General features: G+C 37.9%; 1 protein-coding gene across 4 annotated transcripts in view; it reads left to right on the forward strand.

Annotated features, from left to right (window-relative positions):
* The window catches only part of LOC119650125 (LIM/homeobox protein Awh), a 125883-nt gene that overhangs the window by 21473 nt on the left and 87008 nt on the right, over positions 1-17402 (forward strand). The gene's annotated exons all lie outside the window — the stretch shown is intronic.

Here is a 17402-nt window from a genome sequence, read left to right on the forward strand (position 1 = left end):
AAACTAGTTCAAAGGTAACCCATTTATACATATATTTCTATCATAAATGTTGACATACATATTTATTCCAACATAACACGTAATATGGAATATTAATGCTAGCTAATAACTCATAAATAGTAGAATGAATGAAGAAGGCGATATAAAAATATTCTCTCAGACGTTCAATCATTTCAAAAGCATTTCAAAATTAAAATATCATTCCCATTAAAACAAATTAAACAAAAAATCCTATTCGCCATAGTTTTTTACCACCCATAACTAATCGAGAACATTAGAATAATTCGCCTTTTTGGACATGAAAATTACAATTGAAAAATCACTTCGGCAAACTATAAAACATCAAAACATTTGGGATTCACGAAAAGATATTAATAACATACCTTTCTATATATGCGCGCCTCTAGTTTTTTGTTTGCATAGAGTAACTATCGAAGTGTCAAAATTGAATTGTTGTGTGTCTAAACAATAATTAATTGGTTGAAATTAACCTGCGAATGGGCTGAACTATCGATTAGCTTAGACATTGGGTATCAGATATTTTTTGGCACTTGCCTTAGGCTTTTGTAACGCTGAGACTTCAAATGGGAGTTTTTTTTTATATGACAGACTAACTTTTGTACTTTTTAATTGATACTTAGTTCAAACAATAAGCTGGAATTCAATAAATCTGCTGGGCTTATATTGGTTGTTTATGGTCCGGAAAAGAATGTCTTAATTTTGCACCATCGCAGTAGTGAAGTTGGTGAGGGACTTATTGTGAAGGGGAATTATTGTTTCATATGAAAGAAAGAGTTGTATGTATGTAAAGGTACATTCTCCATAAATGAAGACAATTCCCCAAGTCATCAACTATTTATATACAGGTTTATTGGTTCAATAGGTATCCATTTGATTCCGAATTCCGAACATATTCAAATGAAAAAATATACACGTTCCCGACGAAATAACGTTTATGAACAAATCACTTTTGATCGCATTTATTATCACAAATCGAGGCGAAGATTTAAAAACGACCAATACCTATAATAAATTTAACAGTGACTAAAATGCATAAAAAATGGGTTCTATCGAAGTAAGAAGAAAAAAGCAAATCAAAATGCTGAACTATATCCACATGAACACATGTTTCGAAGATTTGAAACTCTTCACAACCTGGAAGAAACCAGTTCTTGGGTTTAAAATTTGTTTTTAAAATATCTTCCTGCTGAGCGCTTAATGGCAGCGTGGAAAGAGGAGACAACAACAACCTGCAGTGCAGGCGGTATTTTACACACAAAGTCATCGATAGGAGGGCCGTTTCACCTACGGTGGATCTCATGAATTTGATTATTACATCACCGTCTTCAAATCCTTTATTGTTTGTAACCAACGATTTTTGTACTAGCGTATAATGTACACACAAGTTTACTGGTGCAAGCTTGGTCTATTCGGGGTTTTAATGGGTCATTTAAGTGTGAGGATGAGTTGATACTGGGCGAGGCTTTTCTTCGTTTGACCCCTAGAGAGAGGCCCTCTGAATGCTGTCATGTCACTTTATACTTCTAAAATGATAAAAAATAGATTTTGTTTAAAGAATCCATTGTGGTTTTGATAAAGTGTAAATACCATAAAAAGTTGGATTCCCACTAATTATGTGTGGTTTAAAGTTATGAGTAAGGGTCTTAAAAGAAAAATTCTTTGAGTGCTAGAATATTGTAACCTAGGCGTCATCAAAAATAGTCAGTAAAAATATGAATGGAATAAAAAAAGAAAGATTTTATCCTAAACAAAACTGCTTCATCCTAAACGAGGATATCCCTGTCCTCCTCAATTTATTCGGTCCATTATTGTTTCATAAGTGTCGGTTAATGCTGGATCTACCCATTCAAATATATCTTCCGGGAGAAAAGACAATGTTCTGGCCTCAAACGGCATTTATTGTAAAATGAATTTATTATTTCAATTTAAAATTATAATAAGAAACATTTGGAAGTAATTTAGCTTGCACACGGGTTTTACTCCTAATATCCAGTTACCATCGCTACCATCTAAGTAGCAAATTTATGAAGGTGGCAAAGTTCCGCTCAACGATGTTCGAACCAAGATAAATTCATCCATAAAAAGCTAAGTATATACAATCAATATTCTCGATTCTGTAATAATTTTCGAAATGACATCTCGTCGGAGCTACTAAACCATTCTAACAACAGTAGTTACTTTCCCGAAGGATTATGGAACTACTTAAGACCATATATCACGGTAATCTCGCCACGACGAAATAATTAAATGCATACCGACATCATGAAATTTGCATAATGTGACTCAGGTTCTCACTTAAAAAAGCCGCTCCTAAATGGAAAATAAGAGATATTCAAAAGAGTCCGTCAAGGTCTTTTCACCGAAATCTATGTAAATAGAATACTTACCATATCCAGATGGTGGACGTCAGTTCCCGCGGGCGAAACTGTGGTCACTCTAGGCAAAGTGAAATAAAAAATAAAAGGCGATAATGTTGTTGATGTTGTCTTTGACGTTACCGTCATCAAACGTTGTCCACGGCAAAATGTATGGGCGAATGAATTACTTTTTAAATGTTGAAAATTCCAAAATATTGACTTCGTATCCGATCAGTTTTCATTTTGTGCCATCCATATAAAATGTAAATGAAGGTTTAGTAATACAACGACAAACTGACAACAGTGAGTTACGCAAATGTGGATCAAAAGGGGTAGTCTTTGAACTGAGGAATATCGGATGAACAAAATGAATTCGTTTCAACCGGTGATTTTAAGAAAAGCTTGTGCCCTGTTTGAATAGAGGGTTGGGTTCACTTCAAAAGAAACCAGAAAGGTACTTTCTCCTGAAAATCATAATGTTGTAGATACCCCGTTTCGATAGCTCGTTCGGCAATACGAAATAATCAAAATAGTTTGTGGAGGAGCACGGCAGAGGTATCAAGCTGGAAATTGCAAATTTTGACTACCTAGTTCCGCGTGGAGCACCAAAACGCAGTTCCTCCGAAATACTTGCTTGTAGCTGCCTACCAGTCTATTAGTTAACCAGTTTACGAAGGTAGGTCAATACCTTGTGTACTTTGATCTTTCACATAAAACTGGACATATCTAAACTTGATCTGGTCCATTAAAGAACACTACGAACAGATAATAAACCTTTACGATGTAGAACTGACCTTGTCGTTGACCAGGATGTCTCCATTGAATGACAAAAAATTGACATAGAAGTTCTTGGCACTTCATGTTTATTTATTTAATTGAATAAAAATGTTTGTGGGTTCGAGAATCTACTGAGGATAACCTCCTAGCAAGATGCTCTTACAGATTTCGTAAATTATTGTGATTTCAAAACAATTTTTAATTTTTCACTACAGAATACAAGTGAAAAATTAAAAATTTTTTCAAAACCGACACATATATTCGTTTGCGAATAGCTTTTACTAATATAAAATTTTTCCTTTAAGCGCAACCATGTTTGTTGCACTTTCACAACACCGTGTTTTTCCTTTCTGTTTTATATTTTTTTTGTAATAAATTAAGCCAGACATAGCAGGTGCGTGCAAATGTTCATATTAACTCTAAGTAAAATCGGTTTGTCCAATGTCGAGATTAGTAGGACGCTTGGGGTATCCAGGACTATAGCAATTGGGAAAGAAAAAAAATGGGGCGTGTCTAATCACCCCAGATGCGGCCGGCTGACACTGATACAAGAAATGAAATGAAAAATATACAATATCGTTAAGGATACTGTTGGTGTAGGAACAAAGCCCATAACGAAATGTTTGAATTAAGCCAAAAATGATACTTCTTCTTTTTCTTCAGCGTTTGTCCCGTTCACAAGCGTGGTCGGCTCGTCGTGATCGGTTTCACCATTTGGCTCTATCAAATATCTGATCTGGATGCAATCGCGAGGCTTTTAAATCCCTATCCAGCGTATTACGCCTGCCTTTTGGTTGTCTACTATCGACTTCGATGTTCAGACCAATCTTGGCAAGTGAATTCTCATTACGTGACAATACCATCAAAGACGCCTCTCTCACAATTTTTCCACGATCGGTGCAACCCCATAACGGTCGCGGATATCCTCATTTCGGATGTGACTAAAATATGTCACGCGACTAATCCAACGCAACATCTTCGACTCTACTACCGCAAGACGCCGTTCATTGTCTTTTATAGTCGGCCAACACTTAAAACCATAGAGGGCGACAGGACGGACAACATTGCGGTAAATTTTCGATTTGAAATGTTCGTTGATACGTCGATCACAGAGAACACCAGTTGTGGAACGCCATTTCATCCAGGTTGCGTTAGTGCGTGGAGCAATTTCATAACGCAGGTCTCCATTGGCTGATAGCGTTGACCCGAGGTATTTAAATCGCTCAGTTCTGGGCAGATCTCTGCGGTCGTCAAAAGTTCAGTTTTGTTTAAATTCAATCTGAAACCGTATTGCATGAGGCGATCATTCCATTTTTGGACAAGTTGCTTGAGATAATTTTTGCTATGCAGTGCAGTGTATAGGGCGCTGGACGTTGGATGGCTCGTGTGACGGTGTCCATAACAAGAGCAAAGAGGAATGGTGGGAGGGTGCTTCCTTGATGAACACCAACAGAAACACGAAGCGGTTTTGATACACCCGCCATACTTCGAACTTTACTTTTCGGATCGTGGTAAAGCAATTGAACCCAGCGCAGTTCTTCTGACACTAGGTGTTGTCGTAGAGCATTTTAGATGAGTTCGTGTAGTATACGGTCAAACGCTTTCTCTAGATCAAGAAATGCAATGTAAACAGGGCGATACTTTTCACGGTGTTTTTCAAATAGTAACCGCGCAGCGTGTATTGCGTCAGTAGTACCACAGTTCTTAACAAATGCGATTCATGATTATTCCAACGATTTCGCGAATACCAGAATAAAAAGGTGGGTCGACCATTTTGAGGCTCATTGAGCTTTACTAGCATTACTAAGTGAAAAAAACATTCCTGACCGTACGAAATTTTGTGTTCGGCTTATTAGAAAAGGATTTACTGGAGGTAACATGTTACGCTACAAACAACGCAGGCGAATAGTGTTCACAGATGAGTTGATTGTGGAGCTGTTTCCTAAACCTAACAGACAAGATCAATAGATCCACCGTGAAGACCAGAACAAGGCTTAAAACTAATGATTGGTGGGGGGAATAAACATGAATGGCATCGGAACTCATCATTATTGAAGAAAAGTCTGCACTTAATGCAAACTACTATAGAGAAACCGATTTATCTGTTTACGCGGAGTGCTGTAAGAACATCTTTAACGATTGGTGCCCACTTTAATGTGATATAGCATGAAACCCGGAACCCAAAAGTAGGGATTTGCTGATTTTCAAAGTTAAGCTGGAATGCCACTCGATTTCAGATAAGGATGTACGCGTTTTGTGAAATAAGTGAATGTGTTGGACATCACACAAAATATTAACGCTCTTATTTTTTAATATTAGATGTTGATAAAAATTGCCAAAAAAGTTTTTTTTGAAAAGTGCTTTGCATTTATTATTTAGAGACAGTAATGCCGTGTACAGAAGCTTGCAGACCACCCTGTGCAACGATTCTCCAAGGTTTTGTCTTTCTGCCAAATCCCAAGCGACTCCATTTGATCCTTCCTGGTTGTTCGGTTGTGCCTTCCTTTCTTGGAAGTTTCAGAGTTGACACTCGATTTTGGGTGAAAAATGACGACCAATGCATTAACTGGCAACATGTGTACACCACAAAACAACCTTTTTCTCGTCTCAATTCCAGCTTCTTGTCGCGTCGTTTTGCTTTTCATATCAACTGTAATTACCTGCTACTTTCTCAAAAAACACAACCTGAAAGGCTGTAACGGGCTTGAAATATCAACTCACATAGGGAGATTCATTATTGTTTTCTTAGCCAATTTCTACAATTGTCCAAGCAAATGCAGGCAGGTAGTATATTTGAATTTATATGAGAAGCTTTAGTTGCTAGCTCACGCGATATCTCCAGTTGTTCTCATAACAGCGATAGCACGACATTAATGTGAATAAACCAAAAATGTCCCAATTTAATAGCGAGTTTCGCAGCAATGGTACAGTTAAAAAACACTGTATAATTAAATTATGAAGAAGAAAATGCTGTAAATGGTAATCTTATATAATCCTTCATCCTATTGCGGAACGTCCAAACTAAGATTAAATTTAAAGCAAGTCGGAAACCAAGTGTTCAGCGTTTCGTGTATGAACAGTTTCGTCCAAGAATACATTGCTCGTAGTGTAAGGAGATTTTTTAAATTTTTCGTTTCAATAGTATCTAAAGAAAGGTACTTTGCAACTGTGTCAAAATGAAGATCTATTTCTGAAATTAACAACCGACCTCTTTTTTTGATACTCCCCGTGGCAAGGGTGGTGTCCACACCTCATTTTGCATTTTTAGGAAACCCCTTAAAATCAGTGTATAGCGAGGGCACGTGGTGATCGCTGGGAGTTCTTTTTTAATGAAGAGGCCTAAAAATGAGAAAAAATGTACCAATTGGTCCCCCAAGTTGGAGGCTGAGTAGGGCTGACAACCCTATATGGAAAACCAAAGTTATGGAGCTACGGAAAGACCTCCGGACTGGATGGATTCTATAGCAACGGACCCGGAAACAAAAACGGGGAAACGATTTGCACATTTTCTCATGGTACGTGTGCTCACTGCAAAGAAAAAGAACTCCCAAACAGCTAGTCAACACCCAATTGTAACAGCGGTTGAGAGATATCCTGGATAGCCATCAGTTTCCTGTAGAAAAGCTACTACATCATGCTGCGCACCCTGCATTTGCGAGGAAAATTTCGGAATATATAAGTCTCATTAACGTTCATGCCCCTACAGAGGGGACTGCAGAGTCGGAGAGGGATACCTCTTAATAGGCTGTAGAAAGAACTCTCGAAGCCTATCCGGGCAATGTATACTTGGATCACTTTGTCGTTGGCATGAAGCTCGGGGCCCGAATTGCAACATCGCTTAAAATCCTTTCTTACAATCAGCCGCAGCAAAGCAGCCGCAAAAAAAACTGAAACGACTGATTCAACAATGGTAGTGAGCTAGCAAACGAACGGAAAAATACTCCATATCGGGCAATGATGTACACTCAAAGAATGAGGACACGCTCAGAGACCCATCATGGATCTCGCCGAATGGAGGAGCTTTACAGATAAAAAATTCAGGCTGGGGAAACCGACAAGTCTATGAACTCAGGCAAATGCTGCTACCACAAATCGTGAAGAAAGAACACTTCGCGTTATCTGTCGCCTTAAAAATCATAAGTCGCCAGTATCCGATCGAATTACAGTTGAACTGGTTAGAAATACAGGCGACGAACTGCACTAAGCGGTATCCCATATATAAAAAAGGAGATATCACGCATTGCAGCAATTATAGAGGTATCGGGTTATTGAGTATCAACTATGAGATATTCTCTGTCATCTTCATAGGCCGAATAGCTCCATGTGCCCAAAACACCGTCGACCCACCCCAAACAGATTTCACTCCAGCTAAATTATCGATAGATAAAATTTTCTCGGTGCGGCAAGCGGCGGAAACGGTTCATTGACTTTAAGGGCGCCTATGATAGCAAAGCCAGGATAAAACTGTACAAGGCCATGAAAGAATTCAGTATCCTCGTTACTGCCAGTCAACAGAGCCTATTCCGTCTTACAAAAACTGTTCCGCTCGAAATGTCTCACCACAGTATCACAGCTTTTACTGACCTTGGTTCTTAGCAATTGCGCAATTCTTAGCGCGTTCGAGGAAAGAATCCTCATAGGAATTTTTGGCCCCCTACATGATGGACGACTCCGCAGCCAATTCCAAATTAACGACGAAATTTATTTGCGATACCGCGGTTGTCTGGTTGCGGATAAAATCCAGCTCAATGGTAATCCGTATGTGTGAGGATGATCTAGCCAGGAAAGTCCACAGGGAAAATATCTATGGTAGAAAGGAAGGCGTGGCAGGTCCTGTCTGAGATGTAGCGACGGCGTAGGTTAGGACGCCAGACAACTTTTAGGAAGATTGAATTAGTGAGGACGTAGGTGCAAAACTGGGATGTTTGGAGTTGATGATGATGATAGCGATGACATTCACAGTTTCAATCTTTCTACGGCATTTAGTAGTGTAGCTACTTTTTCTTAGAAAACTACTTGTGACAGACAGGCAGATGAAAAATAGGTAGATAGACAGTCCATGAACCGATTTGAATAGGGCTTTGTTTTACTAGAAACTTAAAAATGGTGTGGTGTAGTCAGGATAAAGACAACGGGACGTACTATGTCAAGCTATAGCAATGATTATAACTCCTGATTGGTGGTGAAAGTGGCGGACGCTGAAAGGCTGGGTGATGTCTGACTTCTGTTTCACTAGGTTATTTTGGTAAAACTTTTTATGCGTATTTTCTATCACCGGAATGCATACAAACCGGTCTTGAAATAATTTTGTAGAAATTCAGATTTTCTATTATACTATCTACTACTATCTTAGATAGAAATTGATCTTAATCAGCATCGTTTTAACTGTCGTGGCCTATCAATGTTGCTTGACTAATTTATTATTATTTCCTTCGAGATGTTACCATATATTAAATTCCAAGAAAGTAATGAATTTCACGCAAAACTCCAATTATCCAAAAAGTATTTGAGTAAGTGCGAAAATAAAAAAAAGACAGTGCAAATCCTTTGATCGTGCTTAAAAATAATCAGGCGGTTTACCAAGAAGCCTCCCTGCATAGCCACAACTCATGACGCATTGTTATGGTTTTCAAAAATTAAGCTATCGCGAAGCTGCCCTTGATCAAAAGGTTCGCCTGCATTTGCAGTACAGTTTCCCAGCGGAGTATCCCCAGAGGAGGAGGAGAGGATGCTTCAATTGCCATCCTTGAACCTCGTAGTAAAAGGAGAGGCGAGACTGACAGCATACAGACTTGAAATGAATGTTTTGTGACCGTTAGTATTGTACGGGCGTCGCTCAAGTCAAGTTTAGATTTCAAAGTCAAGGTCACGATAGTAGCCATTTGATGGACGATATTGAAGTTAATATATATGGAAGAAATGAAGCGAACCCGATTTAGGGTTTGTCACAATGCTTAGCCCGACATAACACTTTTTAGGCGGAATTTTATACGATAAACCTGTATTCTAGGGAAGTACAAACGCGCTGAAATTCATATTCATTTTAACAATCATGTAGCATCAAATGTTATCCTATCATCTACATATAATAAATATTCATAATCCAAACTTTGAAGTAAACAGGACGTAATGGGCTCATGCACTTTACTAAGCTGTCCCGCTTTCTCACGGTGGAAGCGTACCATCTGTTCAAAATCATATTCTTGGCTCAAAAAGGTGCACTTAGTGTATTACCTTCTTAGTTTGATTCGAACCTTTTCACATATAGAAGCTTTGGTAGGTACAATAAACCAATAGCATACAGTGCAAGGCAACATAGGATACAGTATAATGTATCGTAATCAAACTTTACACAGAGCAACCCACCTCTCCATTCGGCTTATTGACGCTTCACCAGGACACCGACCACAAAATAATGTTAAGATTACAAGTCCTTCAATTTGACCAACTAGCCTGACTCGATTTGCCGCAGGAATTTATGGCAACCTTTTAACTAAAAAACGTTATTTGAACAATTTAAATTTCAAGACAAATGTAATGACCATTTTGTAACATGAACATCCAAAGAAGAACATGTTGAGAATACATTGTAGCAATTCTAGATCGAAATTTAAAATATTTAATATATTTAAGTTACAGGAAATAGAAGAGCACGTGCCATGTTAACGTGCCTACTAAATGCGAAATTTAAACGGGTTTTTCTCGAAACTATATTTTTTCAACTGGTTGGAAGCCTAGCTGAAATTCAGTCGAGCCGATCAGGCTCACTGAACACATTACTCTACACACCAGTAGTTCTGGTTTGAACTGCAATTATGTATTTTTGGTAATAATTTCTTACATTTCTTCTAAAATTTTAATGAAATTGAAAAAAAACACAAAATTTAAAAATTTAATAAAAATTATTTTACAACTCTTTTGTTTTCATTTTTAGTAAGGTAAAATTGTAATCGTGGTTCGGATCATAGAAGCAAGTATACAGAAAAAGATGTGCATCCCGTCAACCAATTATCTTTTAAAGGGGAGCCTTCTGTGACCCCAAAAAAAATTCGAACAATTATCAAATTCACGAATTCCTGAAAAGGCAACAATTTGTTTTGCCAAGAAAATCAGTAGAAGGTTGAATTATTGGACATCACGTAGGAAAACCCCCTTAAGTCGTTTCTGACATGCCGGTCCTCCCTGCCTCCCTTTCATCCTAGATATCAATTTGAATATTTGGTTGAATACAAAAATTCGGAGAAAAGATTTCGTGTGTCGGAGATTTGCTTGCGATTGGGAATAATAACAATCGTTGGCGCAACAATCCAATTGGATCAGGGCCTTGAAGTGTGTTAGAGTACTTCATTCAAGACCTGTACGGTACACTACAGGATTGCAGTACCTATAGGAGGTAATGTGGTCAGCATTGCGCTCGCCCGAGATTATTACTCTGATTTGACTCAGGTACTCATTGACAGCTGAGTTGACTGGTATTCGACGTCAAGTCAAGATACTAATCCCACTGCTACCAGTGAGATTTGAACCACGATCGACCGTACGGCGACCTTGCACTTTAACCACTCAGCTATCCGGGCACGACGGGGAATAACTTAAATTATTTGTAAGTAGACCCTTACAAGTAGAAATAATTGTTCAAAAGTTCGAATCCCAAAAGTATGAAAGGGGGAATGGCGTACCATTGGTTCCATTAAAGAAGGAAGGCTTCCAAACATTGAGAGACGACGATGAAGCGGTTGGAAAGAAAGCAAACCAGCCGCCAAGGCTGCAACCCGGCCCACCGGCCACTTGACCACCACTTGATGTCTATAAATATTTTTATGGGACCAAGTGGGTGTGGAGAGGTAGTGAAGCGACAAACTATAGTGTGGCTTTTGATACTTTACACATCAATAAAAAAAAACGTTCCTTCGAGCCGGATGTGAATTCGTGGTAGATCGCCTGTAGAATTGTGATAGGACGACTGAAACGTCACTCAGATTTTCTAAATCGTACGCCCCGCTCTTTCTGAAAATTATCCAGAAGAGATGGGAATTAAAAATACCTCTGGATGCGACGGCGGTCCCTCAGAAACGAGCAGCTACAAATCTGCAGTAGAATAGTAATGCAGCCTCTTGTGGACGGTTTATCATATATGGCCCTTAAGCTCGTGGTGAAGTCCAGACGATTCCGTAGCCTACACAATGACGAAATCTATGAGCGATACCATGACCGTCCGGTTGTGGATAAAATCCGGCTCAATAGGTTACGGTGGGCGGGTCACTTAATCCGTATGGATGAAGATGATCCCACCCGGAAAGTCTATAAGGGCAATATCTATGGTAGGAAAAGAAGACGAGGCAGACCCTGCCTAAGAAGGAGCGATGGCGTGGGCCAGGACGCCAGACAGCTTTTAGGGATATCGAATTGGTGGACCTCGGCGCAAAACCGGGATGTCTGGAGTTCCTTATTAAGGCAGGCCTAGACCGGATACCGGTTGTTGCGCCGTTGATGATGATGATGAAGTCCAGACCGGCCTATTCACTGAGTTATATCAAGCGTGCATGTCGAAGGGAAGTTTTCTCATATCATGAAAATGGCACCAGAACTGATATGACTACTTCTCCACCACCTCACAAACGCACACATATAGTACTGCTACTAAAAATTGGTAAATTTCACACTATTGGCGTACGTTTTCTATTGACAATTTAAAATTCACGATTCAAATCACATGAAATGGTGGATATGGATATTTGATATTTGAACTGATCTGGTAAAGAAGAAAATAAATTTTATGGACGTGACAACCACAATGGCCTATGACAAAAAGATTTTGATTTAAAGTTTAGAATATTTTGCAATTTAAACTAGTCTAAACCGATCGGTGTTTTGCTTTTAAGGTTATTCCTTTTATACCCCATTTCGTCCGCTGTAAAATTTTTCTTATAGTTGTGATGATATTTGTGATATCTTCTCTACTAGTTCTCCTTCTCAGAGAATTTCGAAGAATTTCGGCCGCTCAAGCATACTGTGTCGTCTGGTATGAACGATTGTTAAGGCAAGCTTTCAAAACTTATCTGGGCCTTCCTTTGCTGCTATTAGGGAATTATACTTGATTTCAGATGGAGGCACTATGCATGCTTGTAAAGAGGAAGAGTTTACCTTATATTTAAAATGATACAGTTTTTCATGACCTTCTCATGAGAGTTACATGAAACAATTTGGCTATAAGTCAATTTGTTGCAATTAAAAGGAAGGATTTCATGTAGTATCTAGTAAAGTATGTTTTCATAGATAAGCGAACCATATGCTAATGTGTAGCTTTATTTCTTAATCGAGTAGGACTTAAGTGATGTAAGGCAGGGGAAAAGAGGAGTACCGCAACTTCAACCACTCAAGCATTTATTAGGCTCATCGAAAAATTCCTTTGGACGTCTTGTTTTTTACGACGTTCGCAGGATTTGCGAATCTATGTTTTTCCGGTCCTCTTTTTAAGGGAGAATATAGTATAGTAGTGTAGTGGCCTCGAGCACTCCCAATCTTCTGTTTTCGATACTCCCTTATAATTCCTCCCCTAATTTAAAGCTTTCGATATACTTTCGATCACATTAAATTAAATACGAACCAATTCATTGTTCTTTAAAAAAAGATTGATTCCTCCTCAAAAACGTGAAACACCGATCAAGGAAATCGACAAAAAGAAGCTGGGTATTAATATGTTAAGCATCCATTATATATCTGATATTTATTGTCTTCTTATGCAAATTAACGCCAAAGTGCCTATCATCTCCGGGCGGTAGAATCTGACATTGAATTTGCATAAGCACTCGCTCCTCTTCTATAGGAAAAAATTGTGAGTCCACTTAATGTGAGCGAGTTGAAGCGCCTACAAAGCGTTCACTACAATTTGTCTTCGTGGCTTATTGCCCGTGGTCAAAAGGTATTTCATCAAAAGTCATTATCTTCACCACTAACTAGCTCTCTTTTCGTTATTAATAGATATCGCAGACAATTTATAGCTGTTGAGATTTTCTTTCATTGAATGATTTCGACAAAGCCAGCTTTTCGGAACAAGTGTTCGACATGCGCGATTGATAGGCAATTTAAAATGGTGTTTCCTCGTTAAATGGACTAGCCTTTTTAAGCGAAACTAATGCAGTCGAAGCAACTTGTTACATTTATTTTATCACTCCAAGTTTAGCGGTGAATCGGTAATTCCTAAAGGCTTCAGAAAATTGCTTACAAATAATGCCATTCACTCTTTAGGCGTATCTTTATAAAGCACAACAGTAGCATCTGATTCATCTATAAAAAGCGCACGCCGAACTTTTGTATCTTTTATCTGACAACTTTTGTCATATCACCGAGCGACAAACATCCATCAATTGGCACTGATCTTTTATTGCGCGATCAATGATTATGCAAATGCTTTTTTTCCTAAGGAGCAATTTCTCAAATAATCCAAAAAATTGTATAGGCCAAACAGTAAGCGAACCAACAACAGCGAGAGTTGTAGCTCCGGCTTTCAATCTAACGGAAATTGTAATGCGTTTTGATACTCAGCATTGTTATATTTCAAGATCTTGCTCCAATTTCGAAGGTATTTTTCCAGTCGCTCGGATTAAATGGAAAAAAGAGAAATATGTCCATTCGTAAAGGCCGTCCACAGGTTTTTGTTTCGACAATAGCGAAACGCATGTTTTCCAGATTCGATTGCAACTTTTTCCGTATTGTTAGATATAATTGGCGTTAATACGTTTTGTTTGTCAAAATGTCGTTTAAATTTTTTTGATGACTATGATTAGTCAAGGAAGTCACAAAAACAAATAACCGGGGGGAAAAGAAGTCCATTCAGATGGTTTTGATAATTGTGACGCACATTTTTACAAATTAGATTGCAATTTATTCATTATTGTTAGATATTATTGGAAAGCCTTAACATGTTAGTATCTTTTGTTCATTGAAATGTCACTTTTTGATGACTGTTAATAGTCAGCACGCGCTTGGTAGATTTTATACTTGGGTCAGATATAATAAAATAAATAAAAGGAGTGACTTTTACTGGAAATTGAGGTAATTAAACATCACCTTTGTTTAAAATAAATTGATTGCCTGCTGACCATGGATATCAAATGCACTTATTATCGAAGTTAATAGACATTGTGGGCAGCACATAAAGACTTTCCCATTTCAATACATATGTACGCATATTATGTCTGATGTTAAACAATGAAGAAGTTTGGATGGCTGAAGAATGTCATTACGGGATTATATTTTGTAGTCATTTCTCAGAATTAACAATTCACAATTTTAACATTTTCTCATATCATATAATATCATATCACATCTCATCTCAAAACATTCGACCATCTTTCGTAGGCTTGCCTTTTATTACCAATCATTTCATTTCTCAGCTTATCTTACCTTAAACCTACCTCTCACGATTATTTAAATCCCATAAACCGTCAAAAACTGATTCCGGCAAATAGCACAATAGGACCATGAATGCAACTGCAGCAACCAGAATCACATTTATAACACGTCTAAGTTCCCCGACATTACATGTGCCATTATCATTGACACTTCCTATTATGGTGGAATACCAGAAGGTAACCGCTTGGAACCCCTCTTCGTTACGGACGAGCGCGTCTGAAGCTCACATTACACATGTAGTTTATACAGTAAATTCATTCGGTAACAAACAACCTCGACAGGGGAAAGGGAGAAAATTAATAGGAAAAAGACATGTAACATATTTGATGTGAGTAAAAACCATGACGCCTCGTCGCGAACCAATTGCAGACATTGTGGTAATTTATTTGGAGGCTATAGCTGGCTTTTGGGTTGGGTGCGGCTGCCGTGATATTCACACAAGGGGATTGAGTGTTTTGTCCAAAATTGTAACAAATGTTCCGGTGGATGCACATAGTTGCTACCAGTCAAGATGGAGGGTTTTACCACGATGGGTTTGTTTTCATTTTGGTTAAATATGATTAGGGGAGGAGTGTTTGTCATGAATCGCTGAGTCTCTTGGAATTTCTTTTGTTTTCAACTGATATTCAACCGAAAATATAAATTGCATAAACAATAATAGTAACATAATTAATAAGAAGCACCAGTCAACACCCTTCTAAACTACCTGCCCAGGTTTTACTTCCTCACTCGAACATATTTGCAATTTTTAGAATCAGATAACAGCTGATTTTCTCACTTCAGCAGATAATAATAGTGAGATCGTTTTTAATCTTTTGTACTCTTAATGAGATTTTTTAAATTTTTTAGTACATTATCGCGTAATCATTACCATTAACAAAAACTTTAAATCATTAGGCAGACGAAGAGTTGGTGCTGCCTTCGCAGAAGAAATGCGGTTGGTAGTCAGTTAAGTGACACTTTAATAATTGGTTCAGGTGGTAGAAAGATAATGTCAAGTTTGCATGGTAATCTGGATTGGTATTATCATGTCAAACCGCGCCTGGAAGGCAATAAGACCGCTTTCTCAAATCACTTAACTGATTGTAATCTTACAGTATCAGTTGCTAGTTCAGCATTCCTTACCAAAATAAAAATGAAAATAATAGGCTTTACACGGTAAGAATAGGTTTTCAGCTGGTTTCACGGCTCTTAACCTAGAAAAAGCCAAACCATATACAATAATTATAATTCTATAATGAATAAATGTGAAATGGCTAAAGATCAAAAGACTACATTGAGTGGGGGGAATCGACCAAGAGGGGAGTCCTATCACAAAAACCGAAAAAATTGGTGAAATTGTCCGCGAAAGCCCGTCAACAAATATTGAAGCTACATTGACAAGACATTGCACGCCTCTTTGCTAGTCAGGCTCGGGATGTAGAGGGAGAGGTCCTTTCCAAATCTCCAGACCCGGGTGCCGTGATCAAAAGGGGAGATCAACGACGGATCACATGCTCAGTCGATGTTTTTCCTGCCTCAGATCTCCATGAGACGCGACTATTGGGATTCCCACTCTGTCTTGGTATCCTCTGAACACAATATTGGAGGATGCTTGTTTGCTATTATGAGTTTCACGGGTTAGGGGAAGAGGGGAGACACAAAGCAAAAATCAATAGAACCAATATCACTATAATTTAAATTAAATAAAACAAGTCGGTTTGCCAATTTTTTATGTAAGAATATTTGGGTACTCGATGCTTTCGGCTATAAATAGCTCGTAGTGTATATACATTGAATAGACCCGATATTCAAAATTCGACGTGGTACTGGCATTTTATTTTCTTGCGTTTGGTAATCTGATGCCAAATTGATAATTTTGACCTATTATAAGTTTGTTAATAATAGTAGGTTTCCCACTAAATTTTTTTGCTTCATTAGAGCTTCATTAACTACATTAAATAGCTATAAATTCTACAGATTTAGGATGAATTTAAGGAGGATGTTCACAATAAATTTTCAAAATACATTAATATATTTTCATGAACTCTATTTAAGCAGATATTGCGAGGGAGAATATTTTGGGGCCTAGATATCATATGCATGGACTACCACCATTTTTTTCAGATTTTTCGGTTGAGTAGTTTCAGGGAACGGCTTCTTGAAATAATTGATCCCTTTCGAACCACGCATTCCTCTCCCTTTAGCAGCCAATGGTAAAACTAATTGCTTTGATTAGGAGATGGTTGACAAGTACTAATTGGGGCTTTTTATTTGAAACTCGAAATGATTATATTCAGTTAAGCAAAGATTGTAGCTTTCTTTTGGATGTATGGGGACTCCCCCTTTAAATTCAATATGCAGAAATGTAATAGACCGCCTACGTGGGGTTTCTTAGTTTTGACCTTTCTACCAAATTTCGTGTCAATAGGTATGGTAAGTGGGTTCTGTGAAAATTGCGTGTGACAGAGACAAATTGGTAAGCAAACAGTAAACCAATTTTAATACGGTTTTGCTTTCAATAAAATTTAAAAAATCAAAACAATAATGATGATAAGTAACAATAACTAAATAATAAAGAATGAATTTTCAAGAAAAAATATGAAAAATAGAGTAGGAAAACAAAATGAAAAATTTGCCCAGCTTACATGTATTACCTGAAAAATAAACTTACTACTATGATTTTCTCTTTACTTTTTTCGTCATCAAACGGACAATTTAAAAAAAAATTTATGCTGTCGCATTTTTCGATTTACTGCAGCGCATGTGCTGCTTGCCCGATTACTTTGTCCTAATTGCTATGGTTTCCAGACAAGTTTTTTTTCCGGAATGTAGCAAACAGATGAGAACCTA

The sequence above is a fragment of the Hermetia illucens genome, chromosome 2 (genome assembly GCF_905115235.1).
Source record: "Hermetia illucens chromosome 2, iHerIll2.2.curated.20191125, whole genome shotgun sequence".
Lineage (NCBI taxonomy): Eukaryota > Metazoa > Arthropoda > Insecta > Diptera > Stratiomyidae > Hermetia > Hermetia illucens.